Source organism: Anabrus simplex, chromosome 5 (genome assembly GCF_040414725.1).
Source record: "Anabrus simplex isolate iqAnaSimp1 chromosome 5, ASM4041472v1, whole genome shotgun sequence".
Classification (NCBI taxonomy): Eukaryota; Metazoa; Arthropoda; class Insecta; order Orthoptera; family Tettigoniidae; genus Anabrus; species Anabrus simplex.
In genome coordinates, this window is record NC_090269.1 from 341,676,368 (window position 1) to 341,687,720 (window position 11,353).

At 39.6% G+C, this 11,353-nt stretch overlaps 1 long non-coding RNA gene across 2 annotated transcripts in view; it reads left to right on the plus strand.

Moving 5' to 3' along the window:
- Nucleotides 1–2,252, plus strand: part of LOC136874086 (uncharacterized) — a 57,464-nt gene extending 55,212 nt beyond the window's left edge. For both annotated transcript variants that reach the window (XR_010860217.2, XR_010860218.2), the window contains exon 3: nt 1,332–2,252. This is a non-coding gene — a long non-coding RNA (uncharacterized lncRNA). The remainder of the gene's footprint in view (nt 1–1,331) is intronic.
- The last annotated feature ends 9,101 nt before the right edge of the window (nt 2,253–11,353 follow it).

Sequence of the window (11,353 nt, forward strand, 5' to 3'; positions counted from 1 at the left end):
TGAATCTGGTTCAGAAGGTAGTGCTTTAAAGAATTTTCTGAGTACTATTCTGAATTCTTCCCTTTTCGTATCATCCTTGCGTTTCTCAATGTCAAATTTTCTGTTGGGTTTGAACATTTCTCAGTTTTCCTTTCCCCAAATCCGTGTGAACACCCATCACTTCCTCCAATCCTTTGTTACTCGATCTGACTTTGGTGTTAAGATAACCCATTACTGTAACGATGTCCTTCTTGCTAGTTCCCTTAATCGTATCATTACTGGGAGAGTTGGCTGTGCGGTTAGAGGCGCGCACCTGTGAGCTTGCATCCGGGAGATGATGGGTTCAAATCCCACTGTTGGCCGTTCTGAAAATGATTTTCCATGGTTTCCCATTTTCACACCGGGCTTCCTTCCCACTCCTAGCCTATCGTTGCCATAAGACCTCTCTTTGTCAGTGCAACATACAGCAAGTTGTAAATAAAAAAAAAGTATCTTTGAGGAGATAGTAAAACTCCATTTTTAGTCTGAGATCAGATACCTGTGTTGGTGCATGGCACTGGATGATGATGATTTATATAGTGAATATTACTTCGGAAGCTGGTTGCCAGTTGATCAGGCACATTTTTGCTTGTTCGCCTAGTATCAGTCCTACACCATCTCTGCATTCAGCACCATCTCCTGTTCTTCCAGAATATGGTATTTGTACTTCAATAAAGTCAGGCCACTTCTCAATCCCAGGATGTCTAATCTATAGAGGATAATTTATCTTGCAATTTGTCTCAATCTGCTGCTCTCTCCCACTTTCCGGCATAATTTCCTGTCGGTTTCTTTAATAGGGTTCATTTAAGGAGTGCGAGTTATGTGCCCACTGCCCCCAAGTGTCATGGTGGGACTGTCACTTTAGGGCCTCAACACATGCTGCATTGTACTTAGCAGTAGAACAGGCGTTAAAGACTTCCTGTCCATATCTACTACTAACTGTGACACTGGTACATACATATATTAAAACAAATATCATCTGCTAAAAATTCTGACTCAGGAAAATAACACTGAAAACAATTTACAGCACTCAATGTACTATATATTCTTATTTTCTATGCAAAGTTAACCTCATTTTTTTTTTTTTTTAACTGATGTAGCAACCATGTAAACAGATATTTTCACATACACTTAAGGTTAATGCATAATAGAAAAATTCCTAAAAAATTCTATAATTTCTTCACAAATTATTTTCTTTCAAAAACTTGCATTTAAAACTTTTGGGGTATAATATCCCTTTGTAAAATGACTTCATACCTAATTTTGTACAAGAACAAATTTTAACAAATGTGCACTTTTGTTGTTTTTTATAGGGAACGGCTGCTAGTAGTGCTGCTGCGCAATCTCGAGATCGTCTCGTGCTGCCGTTTGCCTGGCTCTTAGCTGGTTTTGGTCTTGGCCTGTCGTCCTTCAGCCTGAAGCGGCTTCAGGAATCTAGGGCACGACGAGGCCTGTAACTTGTGACGTTCATTTCTATCACATCTTATATCAATGCAACACTACCTGCCTTGTAAGACTTGAGTAAACCAGTTGAAATTTTAAAAGTAGTAGAATACTGTGAGTGAACAATCATAACATCAGACAAGGCACTCCTTCATGTATTTTTAATGGATCTGCTAGCATTTTACTTCACTTTACCTCGAAGGGTGGTGAAAAAATATTCATTTTGATATGACTAACCCTTATATATCCATTCGTTACTGAAGCCTTACTTGAGCAAGTTTTTAACTATGTCTTTATTGGTACATATTTTGAAATGCAGAGAAAGCTATGATTAGCTACAAAATGTGACAGTTTCTTATAGCATATCCTTTTCCACATAGGGGGGTAATACGTATTAATCGTGGGAATCTCCTTTGGGTTACTAATGCTGTTTGTACGCTCAAGTTCTTCATTTAAGTATTTGTATAAATGCAGTTTGAATATTTCTTTTATATATTCCAAAGTATAAATTTCTTCTGTGCATATTAGGTTGCCTGTTTGACTGGAGAATCAGCTGTTGTACACCAAAGGAGTTACCCACATTTTTTTTGTGTATGCGAATTAGATTATTTTTAATTTGTTGTAAATAGTTCATTTTTGGACTTCCAGAACCCTCTCTGAAAAGGGATGTATGTGTATGATAAATTATCATAAAGTCATGCAGATATCTGTAAGTCTTCATTTGAATGTATTTATTTTGAATCTGATATTTCTTTTTGTGAGTATTTAATGAAATAAAATGTTGGTGTCAAGTTGTTATCTTTCTCCGTATATTACCTTCAGTTTCATCAATGCCATCCTACCTTTGTTACATAATATTCAGTCTTTACCTGTTAATTTTTTTACTCGCCTCCTCTTATTGTATTGCATCTATTGTCTTTGAATTCTGGTTGTATGTAAGCATCACATTGTCTCTTGTAACAATTTCTCAACATAAGATTCTATACTGTACTTCTTTCAGTTTAATTTAATTGTATTGGATTTGAATATCCAGAACTGTGGTGGGAGACAGGAAGGTATTGTGGTTAAAATACAATTGCACTCAGTCATAACATTAACATGTTATGAAAAGAATATACATTTAAACATTCATGAGAATGAATCAAGAAGATAATATAATTCGAAAGATTAATGTACACACAAATTTAATTGCTGGAAGAAAACTAGGTAGGTCCTAAATCCCATTCATAGCATCGTAATAACTGTTAGAGTCGATTGCGTTTATTACGATCCATTCAGTAGCATCCTCTACTAGCTGGTTTGTGCCCCACATATTTTCTTCCATCTCAATGACTTCTTTTACACACATTTCTTAGCATTGTGTGTTGCAGTATTGCTCACATAAAAAACATCAGTCAAGAAACTGAGATCAATGGATAGTTCGAATAACTCATTAACATTGAGGAGTCACTAATTTGACCCCTTGCAGCAACAGTTTTCATTCTTTTGCATGGATAAAAGTTGTCCTGTTACACACCACACGGCCCTTTACTTGGCTCCACAGACTTTCAATGAACAATGGTACGGGGGTAATCTTAAAACTTTCCTTCCCAATTGCAATGCGATATCACTTATCCAAAATGCCATACTATTCATTAGAGCAGTGGCATAACTGCTGGCTTTGCGCCATAAGGCTGAGGTGTGAATCCCAGTCAATTGCAGGTTGGAATTTTCAACTGAAAAAAATTTGGCATCAGCAAGGGCATCCTGCCTTAATTCCTGGCCAAATCCAAAATTAGCCTGGGTGGCTCCAGCGACCCCAGATACACCTGGGATAAGTTGAAGAAAGTTATTTAAAGTAATAACAACATTCACATTTTATATATGATAACTACAAATACACTGACTGATAGAGCAAATGCAACACCAAGAAGGAGTGGTCAGAACTTTATGCCAATTGCAGGGTAGACTGACGTCACTGAGGTATGCTCACGATGTGAAATGCGCCGCTGTGCTGCGCACGTAGCGAACGATAAATGGGACACGGCGTTGGCGAATGGCCCACTTCGTACCGTGATTTCTCAGCCGACAGTCATTGTAGAACGTGTTGTCGTGTGCCACAGGACACGTGTATAGCTAAGAATGTCAGGCCGCCGTCAACGGAGGCATTTCCAGCAGACAGACGACTTTACGACGGGTATGGTGATCGGGCTGAGAAGGGCAGGTTGGTCGCTTCGTCAAATCGCAGCCGATACCCATAGGGATGTGTCCACGGTGCAGCGCCTGTGGCGAAGATGGTTGGCGCAGGGACATGTGGCACGTGCGAGGGGTCCAGGCGCAGCCCGAGTGACGTCAGCACGCGAGGATCGGCGCATCCGCCGCCAAGCGGTGGCAGCCCCGCACGCCACGTCAACCGCCATTCTTCAGCATGTGCAAGACACCCTGGCTGTTCCAATATCGACCAGAACAATTTCCCGTCGATTGGTTGAAGGAGGCCTGCACTCCCGGCGTCCGCTCAGAAGACTACCATTGACTCCACAGCATAGACGTGCACGCCTGGCATGGTGCCGGGCTAGAGCGACTCGGATGAGGGAATGGCGGAACGTCGTGTTCTCCGATGAGTCACGCTTCTGTTCTGTCAGTGATAGTCACCGCAGATGAGTGTGGCGTCGGCGTGGAGAAAGGTCAAATCCGGCAGTAACTGTGGAGCGCCCTACCGCTAGACAACGCGGCACCATGGTTTGGGGCGCTATTGCGTATGATTCCACGTCACCTCTAGTGCGTATTCAAGGCACGTTAAATGCCCACCGCTACGTGCAGCATGTGCTGCGGCCGGTGGCACTCCTGTACCTTCAGGGGCTGCCCAATGCTGTTTCAGCAGGATAATGCCCGCCCACACACTGCTCGCATCTCCCAACAGGCTCTACGAGGTGTACAGATGCTTCCGTGGCCAGCGTACTCTCCGGATCTCTCACCAATCGAACACGTGTGGGATCTCATTGGACGCCGTTTGCAAACTCTGCCCCAGCCTCGTACGGACGACCAACTGTGGCAAATGGTTGACAGAGAATCGAGAACCATGACTCAGGACACCATCCGCACTCTTATTGACTCTGTACCTCGACGTGTTTCTGCGTGCATTGCCGCTCGCGGTGGTCCTACATCCTACTGAGTCGATGCCGTGCGCATTGTGTAACCTGCATATCAGTTTGAAATAAACATCAATTATTCGTCCGTGCCATCTCTGTTTTTTCCCCAACTTTCATCCCTTTCGAACCACTCCTTCTTGGTGTTGCATTTGCTCTGTCAGTCAGTGTATTTTCTGTCTTTGCAGAGTTCCTAAACTGAGTTTTGTTCTATACAGTTTCTGTTTGCAAATAAGCTGTTACGTAAATATTAGCAAAAAAGTAGAGGAAAGTGTTCATAATACATGCGCAGAGAGCGCAAGCACTATTCATTTTGACTTAAGTGTTTATGAAATTCTTGAAAATTTGGCTGCTGACAGCCTGGAGACTCGGGTGTGTTACGTGCCTGTAACAAGGGAAGGGTCCAAAATTGACTTGGATTTTGACAATAATTGTGGTCATGTTCAACAGAAGTCCCACTGAAATAATTTTTTGCTGATAGCAACATTCATTTTTACACCTTATACAGAAGTTTAAGGTTTGAATTGCTCTCCTACTGATTCTGAGATTTCTCACACAGAAGTGTAGTGGGAGGGGGAAAGGGAAGCATGCTGCTCATCTTGCGAGAGTTCAGCACGGTACTTTTTTATACATACTTTATACATACATCATGTATGTCATTTATGGAAAAACAACAAGTTTGCTTTAAAGAGAAAAATGTGAATGTCGGGAATATCCCCATGTAAAGTTGCATAGTTTTTAGTAAAATAATATTGGGATTCAAACCTGACCTAAATGCACAGAATATAAATATAGCTGATAGATATAATGAAAGATATGCGGTTTCTTTATTTGTAAGAATAATTCCATTTGCTTTTCAAAATTTATAACTTGGTATTTTCTCAACATTTTTGATCAGTTCTAAGTTCTTGGACTCTTATATAATGTACAAGTATAAAATTTAAAATTCAATTGGCTATGAATCAATTACGTATACAGTAGACATGACTTACTTTGACTTATTTCCTGTCGCTCCCTCTGGAGCATAGGGCCTTGGCGAAATTTCTCCACACAGTACGGTTCCTGGCCATTCTCTTCACTTCACTCCAGATCTTGTCAACCTCTGCGATTTCCTTTTCGATCGTCCTCTTCCAGGTCTTCTTGGGCCGACCTCGCTTTCTGGAACCCTCTAAACAGCTCCATATGGCTTTCTTACTGTGTGTACAATCCAGCGCCATTTCCTCTCCTTGATCTGGATGTCAATCGGCTGCTGATTGGTCATGGTCCAAAGATCTTCATTCTAGATTATATCCGGCCACCTCGCATTTGTTATGCGACGCAGACATCAATTAATGAACACCTGTAGCTGGTTATTGATCTGTTTTGTAACTTTCCATGTTAGCTGTATAGAAGAATCGACTTTACATTGCTGTTGAAGAGGCGAAGCTTAAGTCTTCCTGGAGATGTTTCTATTCCTCCACACAGGGTAGAGCTGGACAAACGCACCATTTGCTTTCTGGATACGGCTTCGAACATCTTCCTCTGCTCCCCCATCCATTGTAACTATACTTCCAAGGTAGAGGAAGGACTCATCAATTTCCTTTCCATTTACTGTCAAGCTGATCATGACATCCAAATTAATCCTCATTTCTTTAGTCTTGCTTGTGTTGATCATGAGACCTGCACGTTCTGCTTCCTTCTGCAACCTACTCAGTTTATCTTCTATGTCCCGGTACCGCTGTGCCATAAGACAAATGTCATCTGCGAAGTCAAGATCTTCAAGCCTGTCTCTCATCCCCTTTGAACACCCCTCTTCCGTCCTATTACCTTCATCACACTGTCTAGGACCAGCAGGAACAGAGTGGGAGAAAGAACATACCCCTGTCTCACTCCAGACTTGACGTTTATCTTTTCTGTTAGTTTCCTTTCATGAAGAACCTGACACTCATACCCCTCGTACATCTCTTTCATGATCTTGATAATCTTTGATGGAATTCTGTATTCCTTGAGGGTCTTCCACATGATTCTTTGGTTTACAGAATCAAAGGCTTTTTCAAAGTCCATGAATGTGAGGCAGAGGATGTTCCGGCATTCCACACTCTGTTCTATGATGATTCGGAGTGTATTGATGAGATCCACACAGCTGCGATGTTGCCGAAATCCCGCCTGTTCCTTTCGAAGCCTTCTTTCTACTGAATCCTTTATGCGATTCAGGATGACACACGACAGCAGTTTGCTTGGAATGGAGAGCAAGGTGATATCCCTCCAGCTGTTGCAGTTTGTTGTATCCCCTTTTTTCGGTAACTTGACTATCGGCCCCTTCTTCCAGTCGGTTGGTATTTCCTCCTCTTTCCATATCTTCTCCAGCAGTGGGTGCAGCAATTTGATTGTAGTATCAAGGTCTGCTTTCAGTATTTCCACTGGAATGTTGACCAGACCAGGTGCCTTCCCATTTTTCATTTGTTTCAACGCTGTCCGTATCTCACCTTGGGTTGGAGGGTCAAGGCCGATGCCTGGATCCCCTTCTGCTTCTTCATCTTCTCCTTGCTGCTCATTTTCCAGTCCAACATCTCTATTAAAAACCTCCGCAAAGTGTTCCTTCCATCTACTCAGCTGTTGTTCATACGTAGTGAGGATCTCGCCTTTCTTGCTCTTCACACGCCTAGTTTTATTAAAACCTTTCTTCGAAAGCATCTTTGTGATGCCATAAAGCTCCTTTATATCCCCCCTTTTTGCTGCCTGTTCTGCTTTCTCTGCCTGCTCATCAATCCACTTCCTGTGATCCTTTTGCACACTCCTCTTTACTTCCCTATCTGCTATTGAATACTCAGCTCGTCTTTGAGCCTTCTGCTGTCTGGTTTTGCATATATTTAGCTTGGCATTTATCTCCTTCCTATAATTTATCTTGCCCCAGGTCTGATCAGATATCCATTCTTTCTGCAGGTAGTTTTTTTACCAGAGCTGCTTCTCACTTGTTTCCACATAGATGTTCTTTAGCTCGTTTCATACAGTCTCCACATCCTTCTCTATCTCAGAATCCAACACCTCGAATCTGTTGTTAAGTTTCAGTTGAAATTGTTCCAATGTCTGCTGATTCTTTAGCTTACCAACATCAAACTTCTTGTGCCGAGTAATGAACTTTTGGTGGACTGCCACGATCTTTATATGGAAGTTTGCGACAAGATGATGGTCACTGCCAATGTCCGCTCCTCTCTTGTTCCTAACATCTTCCAAACTCCTTCTGAACTTCCTGTTCACCGCAATGTGATCAGTTTGTTTTTCCATGACTTGATCAGGAGACATCCACGTGACCTTATGACACCGCCTATGCGGGAACACCATGCCTCCTATCACCAAGTCTTGGCTGGTGCAATATTCCGTAAACTTTTCCCCATTTTCATTCATCTCGCCAAGACCGTGTATACCCATGATGTGTGATACAAATTCTTATAATTTTGTTAATTACCACCTATTCAATACAATAAAAACGTAGTACAAATTTACATCTTTATTAAGATGTTTATATGGTACATGTTTTGCTCCTTTTTCGTGAGCATCATCGGCCAATTATTATTTACTTAAGGTTATGTAAGATCATGAAACAATTATTTTGGATTAAGATTATGCCTATAAAACTAATTGACAAATCTTATAATATTTTACAAGTCATATAACAATAAAATTATGCCTTTAAGTTAAAACATATTTGTCTAAAATCTATCTAAGTCTAACATTTTATTGACGAAACTCATCTGGTGAACATCCTTTAAAATTATTTTAAAAAATAAAAAAACTTTTGAGATGTGGCTAATTGTATTGATTCAATGTTGCTTAACTTGTATGATTGTCGTTAAAACTTCGTAAACTATATTGACAATTTTCTGCAGTTGACAATTGTCTATGTTATGGATATTTGACTTGTTCTCGTTGTTGCTGGAGTAACATTTATTGGAAGAATTGTCATTTACTTTTCTTTCTGCTGCGTAATTATTTAGTGTTACTCCTAGCCTCTTGAGAACTACTTGTTGTTCTGTTTGCACTCCTTGTATTATATGAGTGAGTGTGGATGAGTTTACATTTTGCCGGGGAGTGGGAAGGGGAAGTTAAGGTAGGCGGTGCATTGATAGCTGCAGTAGATTGTGGAGGGGATTGTCTAGGAGAAGTAAGGGGAGGAGTTGAGTTTGTGTCAATAAGCCATTGACTTTTGTCGGATTAAAATGTTTATAGAATTTATTTATATCTGATTTAAGCATTTGTATTAGTTCCGGTAATTGTACTAAGATTAGGTTCTTTATTTCAATTTTGTCATTTAGGTTTTTATTTTTGTTGTATTGCTGATCTAAATAAATGTATATGTTTTCCAATTCCCTCATTTCTTTTCCTTTTTCTACTCTTCTTAAAATGTTTAAATCCCTTTCAATAGTTGTAAAACTGTGTCCAGTTTCTAGCATGTGTGCACCCATTGCAGAATGTTTCTTGTGTTTGGCTGCATTTACATGTTCGAGATATCTTATCATAAAGCTTCGGCCAGTTTGGCCAACGTACGAAAAATTGCATTCTGTGCACGCGAGCCTATATATTCCAGATCCTTGATATTGATTACTGTTTATATTAACTTTATTGTGGTTGAAGAAAATATTTCAGTTCATGTTTTGGGTTTTGAAGGCAATGTTAATATCTAATTATTTTGATTGGTATTAGTGAGCTGGGTTAGTGAATGTAAAAGTTGAAAATTTGGATTTCTTATTTTTATCTGGTATAAGATTAGTGGCCAATTTTATTTTCACCTTATTAATGATCTTGTTAACCATTTTTATTTTATAACCGTTATTGAGTGCCAGGTCCTTTATGAAATTAAGTTCTTTCTTTAAACTCTTACTTGTTAGTGGAATTTTTAGGGCTCTATAAACCAAACTCAAAAAATGCTGCCTGTTTGTGAGAATTGGGGTGGAGTGACTCGTTTTTAATAGTTATTGGAGTAAACGTCGGTTTTCTGTAAATCTGGAAATCAAATTTATTTCTTGCTCTCTTTACATTTATATCTAGAAAACTTAGCGAATTGTACCTTTCATCTTCTTTAGTGAATTTTATGTTACTGTCTAATTTATTTAAAAAATCCAAAATATTATCACTATTGTTCAGTTCACTGTCTGTTATAACAAACGTGTCATCCGCGTATCTCAGCCAAAGGTTTAGTTCATCTATGTTATTCAAAATTTTAACATGTTCCAAATGATCCATAAATCCTGATGCAGGGTCACCCATTCCCAAGCACATTTGATGATATATCTTTTGATTAAATGTGAAGTAATTATTATTTATAACAAATCTCAATACATTTATGAATTCTTCTATTTCACACCTACTTAATTTGCTATGACTGAATAAATTTAGTTTGATTATATTTGTTACGATGTTTTGTGGATTTGCAGAGGTGAAAGAAGGTGCTGGGTGGAATAGGTCTCAACTTACGAAATTGAAGTTAATTTAAAACTTTAACAAAGGTTATATTTTCTTTTCAAAATCAACAGATAACAACAGAGTAACAGGTACCAAGTAGCAGGAAAATAATTTAAGAAATTACAATAGTTACAAGATTTGGGCTTCGAGCCCCAAGATTAATTTCTGAGCTCTCAGCTCACCACCACAATAGCTGAAGGGAAAACCCCTAAGTACAAGGAGCACTTGCTCCTAATTACAACGTTAAGAAAAAGAGCAGACCCGCTCTCAATTTGACAAGCCTATCAAAGGCTACAACAAACTCCATTTCTATCTGCCCTTAAGGCACACCACGAAACAGGGGTATTTGATACCCAACCTACAGGGCCTTTACATGAGGAAAATAAAACATCAAGTTAAGTTACTGGCCCATAATACAAAATAGAATGGAGGTGAAGCTTGCACTCCTAATACACTTTTGAAACCTACTTGGCACTAGGCCGCTTACGCAAGGGCTAATCCCATACTAAGGAGGTGACACGACACGATAAGAAAACTCTATTACATTACGAAGAGAAGAAAAACGGTTATGAAAACGTAGTCACCTCAAAACAATATGAGTGGGAGCTCAAGAGGGTAGGCACTCTCTATCCCAATTTGTAGTTAGAGACGGAATTGTTACCAAATGTCTATTACATTTTAAAGATAGGGTACATGAGAAAAGTTTTGAACCTGCCCCGAGGGTTAACTGCTGAGCTAGCAAGAAATAAAGTTATTAAACGGCCATTACCTTGTGGATGAACCGCTGCCCGAAGAAAGAGGCGCTTCCTGCCCCCTGCTACATAATCACACACTAAGCAAGATGTCAATGAAGTGGCACCAAGACAAGGAAATCAGCAGTTTAAATACCCTCATGAAACATTCGAGACCTTTCAAGAATGAGTACCCACACCCCCCTCAACTTTATTGGATAACTTAAAGCAACATATCCATATCGGAGAAGACATACGTTATTGGTCAAAAATTAATTAGAGAAATTCGGGATTGGCTAAATTCAAAACAAGCGGAAAGAGAAGGGTTATACTGCCAACCCAAAAAATGACTGAAAGAAATTTAACAAAGAACAAACTTATGAATACCAAATTTCTTCAAAAAAAAAAAAAAAAAAAAAAAAACCAGTTCCTTCACTTCGCAGTAGGGTGCACAATCATAGTTCTTATGTAGTGCCATCTAGAAGAGAATGTCCACACTTCTTGATACGGAATAAACAAACACAAATCAAAATAGACACAATTTAGAACACTACAAGATTACCAAATTTACAGTAGTGACATCTTTTAAGAAATAGT